General features: G+C 32.5%; 1 protein-coding gene and 1 long non-coding RNA gene across 3 annotated transcripts in view; one reads left to right on the forward strand and one right to left on the reverse strand.

Annotated features, from left to right (window-relative positions):
- Positions 1-20,723, forward strand: part of LOC127714522 (adhesion G protein-coupled receptor L4-like) — a 115,702-nt gene that overhangs the window by 31,390 nt on the left and 63,589 nt on the right. The gene's annotated exons all lie outside the window — the stretch shown is intronic.
- Positions 4,958-17,743, reverse strand: LOC127714531 (uncharacterized). 2 transcript variants are annotated; one of them, XR_007987769.1, is made up of 3 exons: positions 17,401-17,743; positions 14,534-14,727; positions 4,958-5,352 (listed from the first exon to the last, which is right to left on the reverse strand). It is a non-coding gene; the product is annotated as an uncharacterized LOC127714531 (long non-coding RNA). The 2 variants fall into 2 exon arrangements; XR_007987768.1 differs by lacking the exon at positions 17,401-17,743 and having other exon boundaries at positions 14,534-15,513.

Genomic DNA, 20,723 nt, shown 5'->3' on the forward strand with positions numbered 1-20,723 from the left:
CTTTACTAGTATACTTGTAAGTTTCCTGACGTATATGCGCCATTGAGGATGAGCTCTAGAGATAGCAGACTAGTAGCGTATTTGTTTGTTGGGGCAGGAGAGGCCATGCAACCACTTGTACAGATAAACAAGCTTATGTTGTTAACACTATCAGAAAGAGTTCCCATCGTCGGATGGGGTATATGAAGGTTCCAAGAATGAACTATTGACATGTCTGACTCTGAACAGTTAGTAAACGGACTTAACTATGATCTATAGACATCGACCGCTTGTTCTTGATATTTGAAACTGCATGCATATATACGTTTATGAAAGTGATTATTTATCTTGTGTCTGACGAAAACTAAATGCCTGCATGGTTATATCGTGCCATACGTTTGTATTGGTTTGGTGGGTGTTCACTCAAAATCGTTATTCAAAAATTGTGTTTGTGAGATGTAGATTCACTTCAATACCGAATTTCGTCTATATATTTCACAAGTGTATACCACGGAGAAGATCTGAAGGTATATTACTCCCATTTTCTTTGGGTGTGAACCATCGATGTTTACAGCAATATTTAATGTCATTGAATAAGATGATTATGGTAGAAAGAACTATGAGCGTCATGTGGCAAATATTACATGCATGTCGGACCATGAGTTGTCAATCTGTATGAAAAGATTTCCAATACAACCATATTGAGTAGGAATTTTTACATGCTATACTCTCGTACTAGTATTACAGGGTTCTTGTGTCGTTTAACTCAGACACACATCTTTTACTTTAAGATATATGAAAGGTTCTAAATATATATATATATATCTTAAATGTAACAATAATCAAACGCCTATAGGCAATCACTAAAATGGTATGAAGTTTTTATACAGATTTATTCTTATTTACACAATCAATAACAAACTAAATAAATTTAACAAATTAACACCGTGACACTACGATATAACAAATGGGATACTAATTATTTTTAACCATGCTATGCAGAAACTTAACACATCAAGCAGGAACATATATATTAATATACTGTTCCAAGCATCAAGTTAATGCACGTGAATACCAATTAGGAACACGATGTGTGATTTTGTATAACTAAAAATATCAAAGCGAGCAATAACTTTGTCAAGCAAACATTTTTTTCACTATGCCTCTCTTTATCTCCGCTCCTTTACAATAACTATTTCGCTTTTCGTCGATCATTCTCTATATTGTTCTCTATTCGGTTATTTTTTTTCACTATGCCACTCTATCTCCGCTCCTTTTTCCCCTGTCGTCCTAATCGGGTGCGTCTAAACACTGCTAAGGAGTCCTTAGTGCACTAAGGACTTATGATATGCAACTAAGGACTAGATGGGGTGCTGTTACATGTAATTTTTTTTCATATTATGGTAGATATTGATATTTAATGCATAAATTTCAAATTTTATAGAAAAATAATCACAAATAAATGATTTATATAACATTGTTTAGACACGTGTCTGTTTTTCTTTGATATGCCGAAAATCAATGAACCGTTAGACACGTCAAATTACATAACTGATTATACGGGAATCCTGCTATCTGTTGTGTTTAATCGACAAGATTGGAGAAGTTAGATACTAATAAATGAATTCTTTTTGAGATTATATTTCAGCTGGGACTATTAGTATAATAGTCCCAGATTTAAGTGATCAATTTTGATTTGACTTCACACTGAATAAGTTGTTGAAATTCTTGTTTTTTTTTCAGATTCTCAAGAGTAATTTGTAATTATTTCTTGTAAATAATAGATTTGTTTCCAGAACAATATATCTAAATTCATTTTCATATATGAAGACGTTTAGCAATGTATTTCTGGACAAAACGAAATCAATAAGATAATAAATCTTTACTACATGCAACCACACTAATTTCATATATGAACTGTTTAGGCAGAGATTGTCTAACGCGTTTGCTATGGTTCATTTTCAAAAATTTTATAATATGAAGAAAACGTTTGAGCAATATATTTCTGGACAAAAACGAATTCTATATGATACAAAATATTTACTACGTAATACCAAACTTATTTAATGCAAGCTACATGTAAACAGACGTATTTAAAACATGAACAGTTTGGACAGAGTTTAAATCTTTTGCGTTTGCTATGGTTCATTTTCAAAATTTATTATCATATGAAGAACACGTTTGAGCAATATATTTCTGGACAAAAACTAATTCAATATGATAATAATTTTTTACTACATGTACATGCAACCAATATAAAAAAAGAAGATGTGGTATGATTGGAGGTGAGACAACTCTTCACAAGAGACAAAATGACACAGAAATTAACAGCTATAAGTCACCGTGCGGCCTTCAACAATGAGTAAAGCACATACCACATAGTAATTATTTCATAAATTGATTCATACAATATCTTAAACAGACAACTTGGTTAATAAAAAATACAAATCGGATTTCCTTCTGACATACCTGTTCTTCTTAAAGAAAAAATAGATTCAAAGAAATTGTATTTGAAAATATTTCTGTTTTTTTTTTCAAGGATTTGTATAGTAATATATTTCTTTCATTTTTACACATGATAGATTAAGGTATGAAGTATTCAAATTATCTTGTATTACAAAAAAATGATTATTTTCATATCATGTGGTAAAAGTATATTTTCAAGGCATTCGTACATTTGTCGTACGAAGCATAACCTTTTAATGTCAAAATTATATCTATAGTTCTAAATTAACACATATGGGATAATTTTTGTAAATAATGTGCTAAAAACTGTGGAACATTTAAAAAAAAACATTTTTCACCTTTATACATTTGAAAATGAAACTTTAAAGTTTGATAAATGATATTTAAACTTCTTATACTTTTAGAAAAAAACAAATGTCGAACAATTACAAAAAAATAAGTACCGTATGAAGCCTTTGTAAACAGATATCAAACTGGTTGAAAACTAGTGGTTTTGATAAACCCCAAGGACGCCACATGATTTTTTTTTCCAATTCAATCGTAATTCGTACTAAGTATGAAGCAGTAATAGAAAGTGGAAAGGCAAACATCAGGTTTTGATATTTTTATCAGAATTTACTCATATTTTTTAGTGCAACCATTTGTATTTACACGCATTTTCGGCGAATTAAACTTAAAACAAAAAACTTATAAATCTATCTATTCCTTTTGTCTTGGTATCTCTTACATAAACATTTAACGAGCTGACCACACACTAACTTATTAGTTGGTGCACACCTATGGCAAATAATTTTGTTGGGAAAAATATAAAACAAAAGCCAAATTATTTGTCCTTTTAATCATTGTAAATAAGAACAACACATTTAATTATAAATTATTAAGCATTAATCTTTTCGATACAATTGTTAATTACTTATAATAAAAAGATTATGATTGTTTATTCAGTTGCTATGTTATATGGCACGTGTCAATCGGTTCACTTATTTTCGGCATATCAAAGAAAAACCGGCACGTGCTTAAACAATGCTTAATAACTCGTTTATTTGTGATTATCATTCTATAAAATTTGAAATTTATGCATTAAATATCAATCTCTTACTTAATATGGAAAAATAATACATATAACTGCACCCCTTCTAGTCCTTAGTGGCATAGTTTACGTCCTTAGTGCACTAAGGACTCCTTAGCAGTGTTTAGACGTACCGGTCCTAATCCTTATAAAGATTGGGACATTAGACATAGAAGGGGCTCTCTTATCTTCAATGAATTAATATTGATAGTGACTATACGTGCTGCATTTCTTTATATATCTGCATGTTTGCCAATTGACAAAAGCTTGTATTTGCGTGAAGAATTTTTTTTCTTCAAAAATATGGTCCAGAATCATGACAAAACAATATTCATTTCACAAAAATGTTCAAAGGTCATGTTTATAATTTTTTTAAAACTTATTATCAGCAAAAATAGTGGATAATATTATTATCAGAACATCATTCATTCAAAGGTGGAATTATAATTTCAAACACACACAAGATAAACAACGTTAGACACAAATATATGGTTCAATAAATGTTACCTGTGCACACCGGGTACCTCAATAAAGAGGCCATGCATGAACCTGTATTATATAATTGTGTAATAAGAATTTTTAGTTGACAGGATGTCACTGGAATACCCAGGGACGTGTATCTAATATACGTCCTTGGAATACCTAACTGAATGTGTCGCTCTGACACGACATCTATCAATAATTCTGACATACCTATTATCAATTCGGGAGGAAGCCATAATATATATATATAATAAGATAACGTAAATAAAATTTAAAAAGAAAAAAATTCTAAAAATTTTTCACCGAACATACCAGATAGTCACACATTAAACTGTAAAGCTAAGTGTCTTTATAAGTGACCGTTCCGAATTGATCCCGTATCAATTTGATATAATTTAAAGATTAAACACTGGACACTTTTAATTTGCAAAACACTCATTTGCAAATCCGCCGCCGCCTCTCCTTAGACCTACAGTGTCGTGTAAATAACCAAAATGTGCGGAATTACATGGGATTCAATAATTTCATTGCTTTTCTGCTGTTATTATTATATATATTTTGTAATTTGATTTAGAAAAACATGGGATTTTTAATATCCCATGGGATAAGGCAAATCCCATGGGATTGACCATTATCCCATGGGATTTTGGTTAAATCCCATGGGATTTTTTTGGGTCCCATGGGATATTTGTTGTCCCATGGGACAAAAAAAATCCCATGGGACTATAATTATCCCATGGGATTTTTAATATCCCATGGGACAAAATAAAATCCTATGATTCAAATTATAAATATACAGTAAATAAATGTGTATGTTACAATGAATTCTGTTTGGTAGTAAATTGTTTTAAGATGAATCTTTTTAGTTGAATATCTTTTTTGTTCCTTGGAAATGTTAATGCAATTATATTGTTCTATAACTGTTCAAAACTAAACTTTTAAACAACAAAGCAGATAATGTAAGTATCAATATATGTTTATTTATGAATTCTAGAACACTTTTTTGAAACACAATTTTTTCCCATTTGAAATCAATGAAAACTCTATTAATATGCTTAACATACTAGTAGCTTTTTACATAAATCTATTTTTTTTTCAGGATATCCCTCCACCCAAAAAATTAATAGTTTCTTATCATCCAGCATTGTGTGATCGTAATGTATAGTCCACTTTTTTGCCATTCAGCACAGAACATTGTCATTATTGTGGTTTTAATATCTTTAGATATTTGATAGAACTGCAATTCATTGGCTGAGTGATGAAAATAATAACTGATCTGACTTTTGTCTTTGAATTTATTTTGGTCTTGTTTCTGTGTTTTCTCCTTCTATTCTCAGTGATGAATTCCAATCCTTCTGAAAAAGAACCGATAAAATCCGAAGTTATGGATAATAAAAAATTGTATACATACATGTAGCAAGAACATATGATTTTCAATAAAAATAGCTATGCGGTATGGATTTTACTGATTGTTGAAGGTTGTCCAGTGTCATCAGTTGCTAACCTCCTACATCCTTTGGTCTCTGATGGAGAGTTGTCAAATTAGCACTATACCACATCTTCCTATTCTATTATTATATAACAATCAATTTATGTATTCTTCTTTATAACATTTGGGTATTTTCCCCAGTTATATATATATATAGATCAATGTTAAAACTTTAGGCAATTACAATAAAATTCCATTTTTCACAAGAATTTGCAATATATTATACAGAAAGCCAACAATAGAAACAGCACTTCTTTAAGCTTCTGAAGTTCTGAAGTTCTGAAAGAGTTCCACTTGTGTTATATTTCAATTAGAAAATACATTGAACTCTTTGGACATGTTGGAAATTATAACATTGATACAAAAAATTATATTGGTTTTTTTTTCTTATTTTTGTGTTGTTCGGTTGCTGTCTCATTTTTATATATGGTTATACATATATCCTAAATCTTCTTTTTTATATACTTAATCATTAATACACAATGTAGTAAAAATGGGATATTTTTTATTTTGATAATCTCAAAACATTATTATTCTATCAAATAACTTATTTCCAAGTTCACAAAACACCAATGTGTCAGATATTAATTTTAAGACATGTATAAACATGATCAACAAGCAGTTGACAGGATGTCATGCAAAAATCTCACTAATATTAAACTTTCACAAAAACTCCATAATCAGCGAGTACTATTAAAGTTCTTAGTACAGGACAAATTCCTAGTACAGGACACAATGCCTGGCAAACACTAGCATGTGTCAATGTCTAGTCAATCATGTAATCAGGCTCAAAATCTTAGTTTGGCACTGAATTTAAAAATTCACCACATAATGAACATGTGCATGAAATTCAACTTCATGGTAAGCTATGTACCTTAACCTAAAACTTTAACCTAAGAATGTACTATAATTTCACATTATGACATTTCTATGTTCAGTGATCCATAAAATCAGGGTAAAAACAGTAAATGTGGTGTTTAATGTATACACAAGAGTGCACACACTGAAAAGTTGCACCTTCTTTACTAATCATTGATATCATGTTGATAGTCCTAAATATAAAGCTTTACTACAACTATCACATAAACTCAACATGATCCAAGAAAATGAATTCAAGGTCATATAAACCTGACAAGAAATATATGTACACCTTACAATCATTCAAATTACTAAATACAGTTGACCTACCGGTATTGCTTATAGTTTCTAAGAAGCAGACTTAACCAAGAAAACTAAACATTGACCAATGAACCATGGAATTGAGGTGAACATCAGATGAACCATGCCAGGCAGACATGTACAGCTTACAATCCTTCCATACAACACATATAGTTGACCTATTGCTTATAGATTAAGAAAAACAGACCAAAACACAAAAACTTTATACTGAGCAATGAACCGTGAAAATAAGGTCAAGGTCAAATTAAACCTGTGGGACTGACATGTACATCATAAAATGTTTCCATACACCAAATATAGTTGACCTATTGCATTTAGTGTTAGAAAACTAGAGGCTCTAAAGAGCCTGTGTCGCTCACCTTGGTATATGTGCATATTAAACAAAGGACAAAGATGGATTCATGACAAAATTGTGTTTTGGCGATGGTGATGTGTTTGTAAATCTTACTTTACTGAACATTCTTGCTGCTTACAATTATCTCTATCTATAATGAACTTGGCCCAGTAGTTATAGTGGAAAATATTTTGTAAAAATTTACAAAAATTTACAAAATTTATGAAAAAATTGTAAAAAATTGACTATAAAGGGCAATAACTCCTTAAGGGGTCAATTGACAATTTTGGTCAAGTTGACTTATTTGTAGATCTTACTTTGCTGTACATTATTGCCGTTTACAGTTTATCTCTATCTATAATAATATTCAAGATAATAACCAAAAGCTGCAAAATTTCCTTAAAATTACCAATTCAGGGGCAGCAACCAAACAACGTGTTGCCTGATTGGTCTGAAAATTTCAGGGCAGATAGATCTTGACCTGATAATCAGTTTTACCCAATGTCAGATTTACTCTAAATGCTTTGGTTTCAGAGATATAAGCCAAAATCTACATTTTACCCCTATGTTCTATTTTTAGCCATGTCGGCCATCTTGGTTCGCGGGCGGGGTCATCGGACACATTTTTTAAACTATATACCCTAATGATGATTGTGTAAAAGTTTGGTTAAATTTGTCTTAGTAGTTTCAGAGGAGAAGATTTTTGTAAAAGATTACAAAAATTTACGAAAAATGGTTAAAAATTGACTATAAAGGGCAATAACTCCTTAAGGGGTCAACTGACCATTTTGGTCAAGTTGACTTAATTGTAGATCTTACTTTGCTGAACATTATTGCTGTCAACAGTTTATCTCTATCTATAATAATATTCAAGATAATAACCAAAAACGACAAAATTTCATTAAAATTACCAATTCAGGGGCAGCAACCAAACAACGATTTGCCTGATTGGTCTGAAAATTTCAGGGCAGATAGATCTTGACCTAATAAACAATTTTACCCCATGTCAGATTTGCTCTAAATGCTTTGGTTTCAGAGATATGAGCCAAAAACTGCATTTTACCCTATGTACTATTTTTAGCCATGTCGGCCATCTTAGTTCGTGGGCGGGGTCATCAGACACATTTTTTAAACTATATACCCTAATGATGATTGTGGACAAGTTTGGTTAAATTTGTCTTAGTAGTTTCAGAGGAGAAGATTTTTGTAAAAGATTACAAAAATTTACGAAAAATGGTTAAAAATTGATTATAAAGGGCAATAACTCCTTAAGGGGTCAACCGACCATTTTGGTCAAGTTGACTCAATTGTAGATCTTACTCTGCTGAACATTATTGCTGTTTACAGTTTATCTCTATCTATAATAATATTCAAGATAATAACCAAAAACGGCAAAATTTCCTTAAAATTACCAATTCAGGGGCAGCAACCCAACAACGGGTTGTCAGATTCATCTGAAAATTTCAGGGCAGATAGATCTTGACCTGATAATCAGTTTTACCCAATGTCAGATTTACTCTAAATGCTTTGGTTTCAGAGATATAAGCCAAAATCTACATTTTACCCCTATGTTCTATTATTAGCCATGGCAGCCATCTTAGTTGGTTGACCGGATCACCGGACACATTTTTTAAACTAGATACCCCAATGATGATTGTGACCAAGTTTGGTTAAATTTGACCCAGTAGTTTCAGAGGAGAAGATTTTTGTAAAAGTTTACGGACGACGGACGACGGACGACGGACGACGGACGCAAAGTGATGAGAAAAGCTCACTTGACCTTTCAGGTCAGGTGAGCTAAAAAGACCAAAACTCAAAAATTTAACTTTGACTACTGAACCATGAAAATGAGGTCATGGTCAGATGACACCTGCCAGCTAGACATGTACACCTTACAATCATTCCATACACCAAATATAGTAGACCTATTGCATACAGTATAAGAAAAACAGACCAAAACACAAAAACTTAACTATAACTACTGAACCATGAAAATGAGGTCAAGGTCAGATGACACCTGCCAGTTGGTCATGTACACCTTACAGTCCTTCCATACACCGAATATACTAGACCTATTGCTTATAGTATCTGAGATATGGACTTGACAACCAAAACTTAACCTTAAATATAAAAAAGAAGATGTGGTATGATTGCCAATGAGACAACAACTCTACACAAGAGACCAAATGACACAGAAATTAACAACTATAGGTCACCGTATGGCCTTCAACAATGAGAAATGCCCATACCGCACAGTCATCTATAAAAGGCCCCGAAATCACAATGTAAAACAATTCAAAGGAAAAACTAACGGCCTAATTTATGTACAAAAAATGAACGAAAAACAAATATGTAACACATAAACAAACGACAACCACTGAATTACAGGCTCCTGACTTGGGACAGGCACATACATACAGAATGTGGCGGGGTTAAACATGTTAGCGGGATCCAAACCCTCCCCCTAACCTGGGACAGTGGTGTGACAGTACAACATAAGAACGAACAATAATAAAATGCTCCGCTGGGGCGCAGCTTGATACGACCGCAGAGGTCGAACCCTGAACAGTTGGGGCAAGTATGGACACAACATTCAAGCTTGATACAGCTCTGAATTTGGATTGTGATTAAATATTTGACACAGCATAGGTTTCTGACACAGAAAGAATGTGGTCTAAGAACTTAAAAAATTTTAATTTACCTATTCAAACCATATCATAATGATTTGCTTTTATATATAAATCAGAAATAACCAATTTAAAATGGAAAATTTTAAAGAAAAAAAAAGGAAAAAAAATCCTCCCCCCCAAATTTTTTGAACCCCCTTATGATTCATCACCCCAAAACTCAATAACAGCCTTCCCTTTGTGGTATGGTACCTTGCAGTACAATTTCAGAGAGATTCATACACTTGAACACAAGTTATTGTCTGGAAACTAGAAAAATGCTTGTTTTTTGGTCCCTTTTTGGCCCCAAATTCCTAAACGTTTAGGGCAATTACCCCCAAACTCAAACCCAGCTTTCCCTTTGTGATATGGAACCTTGTCATAAAGATCCATACACTTACACACAAGTTATTGTCCTGAAACAAGAAAAATGCTTGTTTTTTGTCCCTTTTTGGCCCCTAGTTCCTAAAATTTTGAGGCAATTACCCCCAAAATCAATCCCAGCCTTCCCTTAGTGGTATCCCAAGAGAAAATAAATCTGGAATCCCACTGAAATCCCAGCTGGAATTTTGATGGGATTCCAAGTGGGATCCCACCTAATTCCACCGGGATAAAATTTCGGGAATCCGCCCAAAAGTCCGGGAATTCCGATGTAAATCCCGGTTGAAATATACTGGGATCCCACTGGGATATTGTGGGATTTTGATTGGAATATACTGGGATTCTGATTGGGATCCCGCTCTTTTAGCGGGAATCCCGAAATTTTATCCCAGTGGAAATATACTGGGATCCCAGTATATTTCCACTGGGATTTACATCGGGAATCCCGGACTTTTGGCGGGATTCCCGAAATGCTACGATTTTGCATTTTCTGAGGGAATATACACATTTATTACTCATTATAAGGTAGATGAATATTGCCCTTGTTGTATCAAATCTGTCACGTATATATAAACATTGCGGCATGAATTACATTGTATTGGCCATGTTTAATATCTTATTTCAATGGCTGTCAAGTTCCCATTCAAAAAAAATGTACTTGTATTTAATGTCAGATCCTTAAACTTCCATCAAAATTATAGATACTAGTACTACTAGCAAACTTGTTTGCCATTTTTAATGGCTGCTTATATTGTTAAATTACCCATTAATTAAATATGGTACTCACCCCACCCCTCCTCCCCATGTTCACTAACACCTTCAAGCATTTCATTGTCTTAATTGTATTTAGATACGCAGTTTTCACCATGGCTTAATGATGCTCGCTGTTCAGTTTCAAATATTATAATATTAAAAATGTGTGTCAGATATAAAGGATACATGTGAAGTTCTCCTCCTTTCTGTAATTAAATTTGCTGTCTCTGTACTTCCAACTAGTATTGCTGAGTAAAGGTAACTGGAATCTGCATGCAATCCGTTTACTTTCAAAATTGGCAGCTCCATTTAATCATTTAATCCCCTAAAAGTATCAAAAAAATCCACAAAGAATCAATTGTTCTAGACATTTTGAAGCAATAAATTCAATAGAAATATTATTGCATGTTTATACAGTATACATTGGAAGCCAGTTGGAATCAAATTAATTACCCTCCCTCTTTTTTTATCCCCTGAAGATAAAAAACTAGCGACTTATTATTTTCACCAAATAACCATTCACACAATTCAATTAAATTTTTACATATCTACCAGTTATGCCTGTTATGTGACAACAAGATTATTCAATGTTGTTAAAAATAAATATATTTTTCAGTTTATGCAGGAACATATATATATTAGATATATCTGCATGTTCCCAGGTTTATACTTTCAGATTTTCTGTTGTTGATTTGCTAAAAAAAAAAACCATAAAAAAATCATAGTTCCTCAATAAATTATATTTTATAATCTCATTATATACACATGTTAAATTAAATGTTTAATGCACTTATCTGAAAACATCTTCACCATCACATGGAATCTTCTATTTTGCTACAGCGTAATCACATTTTGATGACGTTTTTATTGAGTACTCTAACGTCGAGGTGACAATCTCGCCCCATGTTATATCGGCCAGAAGTTGATCCGTCCCCGTAACGGTATTATAAAAATAAATCAACGGTGTCGTATAAAAGTATTTATTACTGGCCAGTTTTTAAAAATAAGAAAAAAAAACCTTTAATTTAATCGGCACAGGGTGCATGCGGATGAACTAGTGGCCGCATTATCTAGGACGGTATTTTCTAGGGTCGGACTGTTCAGTACAATTACTAAAAACCACGTGGTCATGACTTGTTTACATAAGTTGAGAACCAAGGTTTTACGATGTCGATCGTTGGCCTATCATTGATCTGATAATTTTTCTATGTTATTTAAATGCCGGACAACAGGTAGAAAATCAGAAACGATCCAGCTTGTATGGCAAAACAGCCGTTGGCGTTTCTAGGGCGCCCTTTCGTTTTTATCGCGAAAATCTCGGCATTTTTCTGACTTTGAAATACTGTCAAACTAAAATTTGTAATTCTTCCATCAACAGAAATTCAGCTAGCTGTGTAAACTGTCAAATTAAGTGACCCATTAAGTGCAGGGCTTCACCTGACAGCTTTGGTGTCAAACACATTGTTAATTAACACAAATAACCTTTGCTTTATGTCATAAATAATTTGTGTATTTCAAAAATGTTTCAGTTACTTCCCCTTTTTTATCACCTTTTCACAATATATTCCTTAAATTTATTGGTTTTTTTTCTAAAAAAAAATAATAAAACAAATTGAATGCAAATGCATATCAGAATATTACTTTTAATTATTTTTAACCTGAAAACACTTCAAATATAAATATTTTGAAAATTATTTTTTTCATCTTTACTTCCATTAATTGATCTTTTCTAAAAAAAAAAAAATAAAACAAATTGAATGCAAATGCATATCAGAATATTACTTTTAATTATTTTTAACCTGAAAACACTTCAAATATAAATATTTTGAAAATTATTTTTTTCATCTTTACTTCCATTAATTGATCTATCAAGTGCATTCAAATAATAATTCAAATTTTCATTGAATAATTTTCAAGCAATAAGTGGGGGAGAGGCATTTAAAAAAGGGCATCCAATTTTTCAAAGCACCAGTTTTAAGTGGGGTCATTCAAAATATATTGATTTAAAAAGGAAAATTTACAAAATTTAGGTTTTTCACAGAAATCTATAACCAGGATATATTTTACATTTCCAGGATAATTTTTTTTAAATTCCACACAAAATTCTGGTTTATGTTTCCCTGTTTAAAGTAAGATGGGATCCCGGTTTCAGACAGTTATCCCAATGGGATCCCAGTTTCGTATATTTATCTTGCTTCAACTGGGATTGGATCCCAGCTTGAGACAGATATCCCAATGGGATCCCAGTTTCAGACATATATCCCGAATGGGATCCCAGTTTCAGATATTTATCCCGAATGGAATCCCGACTTCTGAGGCCCATCCCGGCTTATCCCGCTAATTTTACCGGGATTTGACTGGGATCCCGATAGATCCCGTTTTCATTTTCTCTTGGGATGGTACCTTGCAGTACAATTTCAGAGAGATCCATACACTTGAACACAAGTTATTGTCTGGAAACTAGAAAAATGCTTATTTTTGGCCCCTTTTTCCTAAACGTTTTGGGCAATTACCCCCAAACTCAATTCCAGCTTTCTCTTTGTGATATGGAACCTTGTAGTACAAATTCAGAAAGATCCATACACTCACACACAAGTTATTGTCATGAAACTAGAAAAATGCTTGTTTTTTGCCCCTTTTTTGGCCCCTAATTCCTAATATTTTGAGGCAATTACCCCCCAAAATCAATCCCAGCATTCCCTTTGTGATATGGAACCTTGTGGTACAATGTCAGAGATCCATACACTAACACACAAGTTATGTCTGGAAGTTACAAAAATGCTTAATTCCTTAACTGTTGGTACCATAACCCCCAAAATCAATCCCAACCTTTCTTTTGTGGTATTGAACCTTATGGTAAAATTTCATAGAGATCCATTCACTTAAACTAAAGTAAGAGTGCGAAAACCAATGTGTCTTCGGACGACGACGACACCGACGACGACGCCAACATCATACCAATATACGACCGCAAAAAAAATCAGTTGAAAGAGGCTTAACTCATCAGATGGATAAAAATACAAATACTACAAATACAAATACAAGTGGACGTGGCCGGGTACTTGTACATCCAAACAACAAAAAGACACTAAGTACAGATCTGAGAGTACTCGCAGTTACTGACAGCTAGTACAAAGCCACTAACAACTAAGAAAAAAAATCATGCATCTAAGACTAAGTTCTTGTTCACTGATCCATGAAATGAGGTCTAGGTCAAATGAAAACTCTCTGACGAGCATGAGGACCTTGCAAGGTACGGACATACCAAATATAGTTATCCTATTACTCATAATATGGGAGAAATTAACACTACAAAAAATCTGAACTTTTTTTCAAGTAGTCACTGAACCATGAAAATGAGGTCAAGGACAATGGACATGTTTCAGACAGAATTCGTATCATGAGGCATCTATATACAAAGTATGAAGCATCCAGGTCTTCCACCTTCTAAAATATAAAGCTTTTAGGAAGTTAGCTAACGCCCACTGCTAACGCCACCGCCGTAGCCGCCACTGGATCACTATCCCTATGTCGAGCTTTCTGCGACAAAAGTTGCAGGCTCGACAAAAATACATGAACATTTTAAAAGTACTAAATTTTGAGTATATACATGTAAAACCACAAGTTACTAACTGAAGTTCATGGTGAACTGTAACCAAAAACTTAAAGTGAATACAATTAAGAGAAAGACAGATGGATGCACAAACACTATCATAACAGAGCATAAAACTTACCAAACAAGATGTTTTACATTTATCCTTCAGAAGCAGGAAAACTGAAGTGTTTCTTTTCTTTCTCTGCCCTCCAGGATATAAACTTCAAATTCATTCATGCAAAATATGAAAATCTGCAAAAGTAGGACCTTGTACCGCAGCTTATCCACATTTTGACTTTTGAACTGCATTGTTTTTTTCATCTTGCTGGCAACCTAAACATAAAAAAAAATGATAAACACATAATTCTGGATTAACTTTCTGTATCTATTTTTGTTGGTACAAACAATTTTTTCCAACTTTAAACTAAATCTGCCTCTGCTTTAAAAATCAACTGAAAACCATGTATTTATCTTAATTGAAAACAATTTCTTGAGTTTTTCTCATTTGTATCACCCTGTTATTATATATAAATTTTATTTTTGTCCCTTTTTAAAAATAGGAATGGTTCAAATTCCTCAATAATCATGATAATTCTAGTCAGTCAATTAAAAATGTATGAATAAATTATTTAACCTGTATACTATTAATATCAATATATTTCATTTTTGATAAAAACTAGGCTCTGTGTTGAAGACCATACCTTGACCTATAATGGTTTACTTTTATAAACTGTGTGACTTGGATGGAGAGTTGTCTCATTGGCACTCATACCACATCTTCCTATATCTACAAACAGATTCTATGGGCGAGCAGACATTATACCCTGGAGGTGGTTTTAAAAAAAGCATACGACTTAGATGTACCATAAGCATGGAAAAACAATTCAGCAGTCAGTTTCACAAAAAAACTTACAAATAATATTGATAGTAATTAAGTCATGTACAATACAGTATACTTACGATAAATTGTAAGTTTTTTTTTTTGTAAAACCGACTCAAGTATACTTATAATCAATCTTAGTCGTAAGTATTAAGTATTATTCATCTTTTGGATAATTTGTTGGTTTATTTTATGAATATACAGTGGCAGATCCAGAACTTTTCATAAGGGAGGGCTGGCTCCAGTCATGCTTTAGTGATCCCTATATAATCAACTAAATTTTTCCCAAGAAAACCCCCCCCCCCCCCCCCCCCCCCCCCCCCCACCGCGGATCAGCCTATGATATATGTTTATATATCTCTCTGATATGCCATTTCAAATCAAATGTGTATTAAATAAAACTTTACACTAGAAAAGTAATGGATAGTTACTCATTTGGGAAACTTACAAGTTCACAGCATGCCGGTGCCTGTGACTGTGTTTAAAGTGGTGGGTTTTCACCCTCGTTGTATTGCGGAATAACGATTTAGGCAAATTGAGAAAAACATTATGTCTGTGGTTGATAATAGTGTGTGTGCATTAATTTAATTTTCTATACCTTCTTATTTAATATTTTTCCAATTTTGAGTACTGACGGCAAGTGTTGTAACCAATGTCTTGAGACCGTGCTATTTACAAGTGCGATCGAGAAATGCAGGGGAAAGAAACTTATCAATTATGTTTATTCTTAAGACAAAACTGAGCCGCCGTAAAAATGAACCGTGTCGAGGAGGTTACTGACACGTAATAGGGCAGAGACATATTTACACATATGTGTATATATGTCTCTGTAATAGGGTCATCCCTCGAGAACATTAACTAGTACATTGATAGTTTACTATGCAGCTGAGACTACTATAGTAGTCTCAGTATGCAGTCAGTATCCCGAAAAAAAAAACGTATGGATGCAAAACGCTTAGTGGTTTCGGCTGACTACTAATACGTGCACTTTGTCTAAAAAATATCCCGGCAGCGTCAAAGTTGAAGTCAGGATCTTGGGGGGGGGGGGTCTTCTTTTTCTATGTTCTTTTTTTTTTTTTTGCTATATTTCTACAAACTTACACTTTTTGCTCATTACTCTCTTTCCTCATATTTTAGCATTTCATTATTCTTTAATCTTTATTGTTTGTCCGTTATTCTCTATTCTGTTAACCCCCATCCATACTTAAGCTTTCGGTAGTTTATTTTATCCTATTTCTGTCTAAATACATTATTTATCACAAAACAAAAACTTACTAAATATTTTTTTATGAAGTCCTCACCAGTTGCGGATCCAAAAAATGTCATAAGGAGGCACTAACTGTCATGCATAAAGAGGGGGCCCGCTTCATTGATTCTCTAAATAATCAACCAATTTTATTTCCAAAAAAGGGGCGGCCCCCCATGCCCTCACCTTAATCCACCTCTAAACCCTTCCCACTTCGTATCCTTGAATTCAGATTCAAGATCTCTCTGACTAAAGTAAGTAAGTAAGTCACATTTGCTTATATCAGGTTTTTGAATTGAACTGGCGGATAGTTGTTTCATTACCAATCGTACCACATCTCCTTATTTATATATATACGAAAGCTTTATTCATATTTTTTGGTGTATTGATGAATGTGTAAAGATGCAGCAATTGTAATACATTTTAAAATACAACACAAGAGATGCAGATTATATAAAACCAATCTCACTATACAAATCCTTGATAAAACTTACAAACGCCATGGCAAAAAACTTAAAAACGACCAAATGACGTACAACAGTATATAAAACTTGACTATAGTATTTAAAACACATAAGAAGCACCCAGACAGTCAAACAGAAATTAAAAGAATAAATAATTTGTAAAGATTTTCAACTAGGCCTACAGCTATATTTTCTTATCGGCTAAACATAGGTTCTGGTATTATGTGATAAGTCATTTTTTTCATGCAGACCCAGTTTTATTGATACCTTGAACTTAAAGTGGTTTTATGCATATCAGCCCAGATTATGTGTGTAATTTTATTGAACAATTCAACAATACACGTTCTAAACAGGTTAAATTCAATTTAAAAATTAACAAATTCAGATCTACTGGCATTCAACACCCAATTACTTACTTGCTGTATATTGCTAACTTTGATTGTATATTGTCAATCCCTCCACATCGTGAATACGCCATGCGAGGTGTTGGATAAGTTTGATACAGGGTGGCGGCTTCGAAGCGTAGAAAAAAATCCAGGTAAATGAAAGTGTAAAATTGTGTTGTTGAAAATTTTAAGTACTAAATTCCTAAATTTGTACTTAACTCCGTTCTACGGGTAACATGGTTGTTTGATATGAAAATAGGATAAAAAGCATCCGGAAAAATTAATTATCACGTTATAAGTATTCGTAAATGGATATGAAAAAACTTAACAAGGAATAAGTATTGGTAAACGGACAGAAAGTCGCAGGACAAAGGTTTAGATTAATTATTTTACAATTGTTTAAATATATGAGAGAAAGTTCTTGACGAATTGACTTTATTTATAGATAAATGTATTTAGTTGGGGAAATGATTAATTCGCCTTCAAATAGTTTTTTTTATCAATAACTTATAAAAAGGAGACATTTTTGACAGCATGACTTCAGTTAATTACCAAACCACTTTTGCAGATTATTGTTCATATTAATATTTAAAAAAAAAAAATTTTTGTTTACAAGTCCGTTTCCTTTTAAAAATGTTTCAGAAAAATACTGAAACGTTTTTAAAATTAAGTTTATTCAAAGAAAAAAATATCCCAAAACTGAATCGTGACTTTTTACTTGTTACTTTTTGTTGTACGTTCTAAGTGTCAATCCTAGCAAACAAAAATTTGGAAATAAAATCGATTACAATGTAATTTTATAGAAGGAAAAAGGGGGGTTAATGAACAAATTATTACTATACACTCACATACTTCTAAAATGATTTGCATATGTAAGCTGTCTATAGATAATGTTAAATTATTTCAGGAGTTTCAATTAATTTAGGAGAAAAAAAAGATTATAAACAGTTTAGTTTTCAACGCCTACTACTACAAAAAATAGTGATTCTTTTTGTAGATTTGGTACTTCAGTTTCGACTAAAAATTTCCTATTGTAATTGTTAGATGCCAAATATTTAGGAGAAGATTGTATTTGTACTTTATGTAATTGTGGTGATATTGGCGACGCGATTCATTATATTATAGCAAGGATTTGTAAAAATCCTTGATTATAGAATGTTTGGCAATAGACGAAAGTAGACAAACCCTATTTAAACGGGGTTTTGATCTCCAAGGACACCACATTTTACATCGAATAAGATCTATATTTGTTAACGTTTTCAAATGAAATAACTTGAATTGAAAATTTCCCGACTATGTGAAGATTTCTTATATTTCTAAATGGCTTCAATTATTACATACAAAACGAAAAATTTATTTAACTTTTTTTGTAAAAACAATATTCAGGTATTTTTATATTTTTTCCAAGGAAACGTTTTTTTTTGTTTGTTTGCAAAGTTTACTTGTATGTGTTTATAACCATCACCAATCAGTCCTAATTATTAAAGATCAAACGTTGTAATCAAAATGATGATTGGTATTGAATATGATCATCGGTCATGCATGACGTATCCCAAATAACTTCTTTAATGTTGGTTTGATTTTATCAAAACCAAAATTATAAGATCAAATATTAAATTATCTATCGAATGTATACCCTCAACGATCACTAAAACATATATACATGTCCTGAGTGACTTTTTATGTCCTGTCTGCACTCAGGAGGTCCTGAGCGGTTTTTAGACTACCGTTAATTTACAGGCATATATTTGAAGCTTTTCTTAATTATGTACATTATCTATAGGTATACATGTATCAGACAAAAAGACTTTCCAATGAACTTAGTTCTAGTTATCTTAGTTCCTAGTCACAGGCACTTGTCTCAGAAAAAAAATGTCCTATATACTTTTAATGTTATATTAAGCAGGGACTTTCTATACTAAGTTAGTATAGAAAGTCCCTGTATTAAGGTATATAGGAAACAAAATTCTGAGACAAGTGCCTGTGGTCCTAGTGTGAAATAAATCCACTGGGAATTGGCCTTTTTAAACACATCTATATATACGTTTTCTCAAGGGTTTGTACATGTAAAGTGAAATTATGTTTACTCAATGCGTAGTTACATAAGTTTATTTGCTACTTTTTTCTTCTTTATTTTATATAAATGATTTTTTTTTTTTTAAATTATTACATTTTTTTCTTCGAAAGAATTGTAGTGTTGCAATAGGGAATGGACACAGATACTTAACTACATTTAACGAAAAAAAATGTGTGTAATGTCATCAATCTGTATTACACATAGACAGGATGTTCTCTAGAAAACTATGATATTTCTAATACGTTATACACACCCTAGGGTACACGCACTGTCGTAATGGAAAATTACTGCATGCTTTAATTACCTGTAATCAGCCATGCAACAAATCAGTTGACTGACCATGTCATTACAGTTTAAAAAGTTTTTCCTCAGATCAAAACGGAATATTCATTTTAACTTTAAAATTTAAAACATTAAAAAGTAAACTTTGATATAATTATGACGTTAAAGAATTTAACAATTTAAAAATCGGATTTTCCCAAAGATTAAGATACAATTATATTTATTATTCTGGGACTGACAGATATATCACAGGCACTTGTATCAGAATTTTTTTCCTATATACTTTTATTAAAGTATATAGGATTTTTTTTCCTGAGACAAGTGCCTGTGAGATATATGCATGCATAAGTCCCAGACATATATAATTGTAAATCAAAATGATTTACATAATTACTGGGAAATAATATAATGTTTCAGTTATGTTGATGTCACAAATACACATGAATTATTTGATGATGCATGCTGGAATTTCTTATCTAACTGCATGACGGTGACCACAGACATATATATATATATCCATTTACTAATTCTATAATTTCTTGAGAAAAAAAAATCAGGAGGGAAGTCTGAGGGAAGTGAAACAAACATTTTAAGCTTTTATTAAAAATTGTTTGGAAAACAATAAAATACGACACTGAGTTTTGAAAAAAGAGTTTATGATTGGTCTTAATTTTTTTTTTTTAATAAAGATAGAAACAATTTTTTGTCCCAAGAAAAAAAAAAACAATGCCCCCTTTTTAGCCAAACCGACACACGCCGATGAATGAAGAATTCCAAGTAGGGTCACAAGGTCACATTTTAAAACTTTTTCAGTCGCCCAGTCTCAAAAAGCAATTTTGACTGGCATTGTTTTTAGTCGAATTATGTTTTTGCAGGTCAGGTTGCAAAGTGGCAGGTCGCGATCGGATTTGACAATGTCAAGTTGACAACGGTCCTAAAAAATATCCGAAAAAACGCTCAATACTTAATTGATAGGGGGTGTCGCTGGGGTTCT

The sequence above is a fragment of the Mytilus californianus genome, unplaced genomic scaffold (assembly GCF_021869535.1).
Source record: "Mytilus californianus isolate M0D057914Y unplaced genomic scaffold, xbMytCali1.0.p SCAF_9, whole genome shotgun sequence".
Lineage (NCBI taxonomy): Eukaryota > Metazoa > Mollusca > Bivalvia > Mytilida > Mytilidae > Mytilus > Mytilus californianus.